A 4819-nucleotide genomic window follows, 5' to 3' on the forward strand; every position below is an offset into this window, starting at 1 on the left:
TCTCAGATAAAAGACAATGGCCGATAAATTGACGTACATCCTCAATGATGATACATAAAATACACCATCTGTAGATTATTAACGTTTGGACACTCAAAGTAATGAGCAAACCAATCAAAATTTATTCAAAAAAGTCCCCAAAGTTGTTAAACCATCGAATAAGAAAACGTTATTATAAAACTTCGGGTACTAGTGTAATAAACAGCCCATTGTCCCCTCTCTTTCTGTGATGTATAGTCCCTTTCTTCCTGACTTAAGAGCAATGCATGTATTATATAGTTTAGACTTTAGTTCTGGTATCCACGGTTTCGGAGCAAGTCATTGCTCTGCAACAGGATACGAACATAAAGTGAACAGTTGTCTTAAAATAAATGTTATTATTGTATGTTAACCTTGTATTGAATTAATACACTTTATAAGAATATTTAGCTGTTTGTTCTTGCTATTACTATACGTCATTTTGGCGCAGTAGTGTAGTACGAATCTACGGCTCAGATTTTCTTTTAATTGTATTATTTCTTTGCTTTAGTTTTGTTCAGGGATTTTTGGACGCCATGAAGGTGGACATTGATTATTACAAGAAGTTGTCCCCGGCGGAGAAGGAGGAGTATATGCTCCAATTGTTGGCCTCGCTGCAGGGTGATATTCATTCCAATGGGGATAAGCTGGATAATCTTACTGGAAGAATGGCGCCGCTGGAGGCAAAAGTTCAGGAATTGACGGATAATGTTGATACTAATGTTGCTGCGGTTACTGGACTGGCTACTCGGATGGACGATTTGGAAGATCGACTTAATAAGGTGGTGGAGCCTAGTGTTGATAATGATATCAAGACTGAGGGTGTGACCGTTGAGAATGAGTTTATGACTGGCCAGCAGCGAATTCTTGAAAAGATTGCCCAGCAGAATAGTTTGAATGACCAGCAGAATGGTTCGAATACCCAGCAGAATGGGTCGAATAACCAGCAGAATACCCAGCAGAATGGGTCGAATAACCAGCAGAATGGTTTAAATAACTCTATGCCGTGGCAGAGAACGGCTGGTGGATCTGGAGGATTTGGGGGATCAGAAGAGAAGCCTAAATTGTTTGCTGGTGGTTCTCGACCTATTTTTGGTGGTATGCAGGGAAATGAAGATAAGATCATAAAACTTTGGGAATTGTCTAGAGTTGATGCTGTGGATAATATCTATAATGGAGTTCTTATGTGGTGGCCAGCCCTTTCTGAGGTTGATGCGGAGGATTTTAATACGCTCAATTTTTTTGAAGCTGGACTGAGTGATTCGCAGGTTAGTTGGTGTAAATCTCTTGTTTATGTACCAGATAGATCTCTGTATGTTTCGCAGGGGGAGGAGAATGTGCATAGGTACAATGAGACGTGTGCTAAACTTGATGATCAGTTCAGAAAAAATGCGCCTGAATTTGCAGTTGACGATGATGTGATTTTCTTTGATGATTATTTGGAGAGATTTTGGATGACTACTAGACGTTATCATATGACTAACCATCAAGTGTGTAAGGAAATTTTGTTTGATAAATGTGTGGGTGTAAGAACCGCTTGTGGTTATACACTAAAACCTGCTGATATGGAGAATAGACAATTAACATTAAAGGGATACTTGTGTAAGATGCGGGAGACATTTTTACCACCCGACATGAAAAATGTGTGTAAAGATGCGTATTTGAGTGTTAAGCAACATGAGAATGATAAGATTGATGCATTTTTTGATAAGATACTATCTTTCTGGAAACGTGCGTATCCGAAACCAACTGATGATATGTTTATGGATTTCTATTCTCAAGTGTGTAATGTGGTTTTATCTCCACTCTTGGCTAATCAGATGCGTCAATTTGCATTGGATTTAGAACGTGACGGACAAGTGCGAATGATAACGAAGTTTCGGACAGAGTTAATAGTTAAAGCACAATTGATTGTTAAAGGGCTACAATTTAATCAAATTTCAGGGTCAATGGCTAGAGGATGTACAACAAACCAGATGGCTTTGGCTAAGACGATGGTTGGTGGCGTTGGTTCCAAGTCAAATCCTGTAACTATTGATCAGGTTAGTGATGAAGATAATTTGTCATTTGAAATAAATCAATGTGAAATTGATTTAGCTGATGAATTTGGTGGACCAGCTGAACTTATTCCTTTAATTGGCGCAATTCAAGGTGGATTTATTTGTTATTATTGTAACAGAAAGGGTCACATGATGAGGGATTGTTTTGATATTAGAGATAAAAAGTTGCCTAATCCTAAAGGAAAATACTTTTTGCGGTGGGGAAACAAGCCTTTTGTTCCTTATAAGACGGGGCAAAAGAGTTTTAAAAAGAATGAAAATAGTTTGGATAAAAAGAAATTGGTTGGTGAAATTGAAGGAGATGTGAAAGAAGGGGAGGATACGAAGGAAGTGGCGCATGTCGATGGTTTAGGGGCAAACGATTATGAAGAAGACCTTGTAGCGGAAGTCGAGGCATGGAATAATGCTATTATAGATGACATTTTATGGTTTTAGTGTTTTGAATGTATTATAATCATAAAACCTTATTCCATTTTTACTTGTTACGCGGCATTGTTTTGATTTATGCGCATTGTAAATAAACAACAACAAAACAAAATTAATGATAAAGAGTGAACGAAGCGACTCTAATTTTGTGATAATTTATTTTGATGGTTTATTTTGAATTATGATAAGATAACATATTGTTTATAAGCCTATATGAAATTACGAGATTATGTTATAATGGAAATCAAAATAATTAATTTAGTTTTTGATTATGTTTTGTTGAAATTAGTAAAATTCATTTTTGTTTCAGACTGTTGTGGAGTCTAACAAAGATAAGAATAATAAAAAGTGAAAATGAAAAACGAATTAGGAATACAATTTTGTAAAATTGCTATTGAAAAATATTAAATTGAATTTTAAATTGAATTAAATTTGATAAAAATATGAAATTAGATATTTGAAAAGTACTAAATTTTGATGAAATGTGGAAAATTGTTTTTAAAGATGAGTCAGTTATTGTGATTTAAAGTATTCGATTTTAAAACAATTATATTGCGATTTAGTGATGTTGATTCAGCAAAATTTTTAATGAAGTTTAAAATTTCATGAAGCAAAATTGTTATAATGCATTAGATATAATCGTGGAGAAGTCTTTTTCTATGAAGGAAGGGAGGGGCTGTCTCTCGGAGCTGGTATGCACAAATATGGTGGAACTGTCTCTTTTGTTGGAAGAGAAAGGGGGAGTGAACATATTTGCAACGAATATTGCACTACCTCTCAGAGTTGGTATGCGCAGATATGGGGGAGCTGTCTTTTTTGTTTGAGAAAAAGGGGGAGTGACCATATTTGCAAAGAAATTTGCACTGTCTCTCAGAGCTGGTATGCGCAATATGGGGCGGTGTATAGAGGTAGCTGAAATGAGTGGAGCGCGCCATGCGCAGAAAGTTGGGCTGCGCAGAGAAGCAAAGCTGCGCAAGAAAGTGCTCTCAGGTATTGAGATATATAGTTAGTTGAATTTCGACTTTTAAACCTTTTATACATCTCAGTTTAATCTGACAATAATAGTTTTGTTAGGTAATATTTTATTGAATTTCAATGAATTGAACTTATGATATTTGGAAAGATTAATCTGCTTGGTGATTGATAATGTTTGATTTATCATATTTCTTAATACAATTTCTTTTATTGTGTTACAACTTTTATTTATGGCATCTAAAATCATTGTATTAATTTTAGATTGGCTGAGAAGAGTGTTTTGTTTTGGTGATTGGGAGATACTGTCATCATTATTTATTTGATGGTGAGTTGTTATGATTTCATGTTACCATTTGATTATTATATATATTGCTATTCGAAAAATAGTCTTGTAAATTTGTTATATATATATTGATATCAATATTAATTCTTATGTACAGTGATTTTCCATCAATCGGCATCTAAAATTTTGTAATATTTTAGATTGGTCGGAGAGAAGTTTACTGATTGTGGATTAACAGTTTGGGGAGTTTCTGTTGGCCGGAGAATTTCTGTTGTTGATTGTGGATTAGGAGATATTTCTGTTGGTGGATGAAATATTGTCGGTGAGTGAATTGTTTTATTCAGTTTTTTTGTTATTTGTTGTAGACAGATAGATAGTTATTTGATAGAAAATTGGATAGTTACAACCTCATAACTGTTGGTGTGAGTTAGATAGCTGTTTTATAAGTTTCATGAAGATTCTGAGATGGCGGCTGGAGCGGCTGAAGTCTATGTTCCAACAAAGATTGGTGGCATGGAAATCCTGACTTTAATTGATAGCGGCAATGCAAGAGGCTGTCTGATATCTCAAGTGTTGGCTAGAAAGCTTGATTGTGTGATTGAAGAAACGGATTCGAAAGCAACAGGCGTGCAGGGTTCCAGTATCAGGATTGATGGTGTTGTTCGGAATGTTGAATTTCAGATTGGAGGTCACAGTTTTCAAGAAGATTGTTTTGTTATTTCCGGTATGACTGTACCTATGAACCTAGGCAGTTATTGGTTGAACAAAAATAACGTGAAGACGATATTTGCCAAAGACGGCAACAGGATTGAGATGCATGGAATCAGTGTGAATTTAGTAGCTAAACGGAAAATTGTAGTGAAGAATTTGGTTCATACAGTTTTGGAGAAAATGGAGAAAGCAAGAACTAAGAAACCTGAGATTAATGTAGCTGAGTTACAAGACCAAAAATGGATTTGTTCATTGAAAAATCGAATAGAAATTCCTGCATTGAGTACAGTGGTGGTAGAAGTTTCAACTAAAGGAAATATGCCTGAAGGACAGTTGTGTTATATAG

The 4819-nt window shown here is 35.4% G+C and overlaps 1 long non-coding RNA gene across 1 annotated transcript; it reads left to right on the forward strand.

Annotated features, from left to right (window-relative positions):
• Positions 1-3235: 3235 nt before the first annotated feature.
• Positions 3236-4054, forward strand: LOC145305254 (uncharacterized). Its single transcript, XR_013874556.1, has 3 exons — positions 3236-3494; positions 3741-3804; positions 3963-4054. It is a non-coding gene; the product is annotated as an uncharacterized LOC145305254 (long non-coding RNA).
• Positions 4055-4819: the final 765 nt, after the last annotated feature.

Source organism: Acartia tonsa, chromosome 14, assembly GCF_053477335.1.
Source record: "Acartia tonsa isolate MP-2025a chromosome 14, ASM5347733v1, whole genome shotgun sequence".
Classification (NCBI taxonomy): Eukaryota; Metazoa; Arthropoda; class Copepoda; order Calanoida; family Acartiidae; genus Acartia; species Acartia tonsa.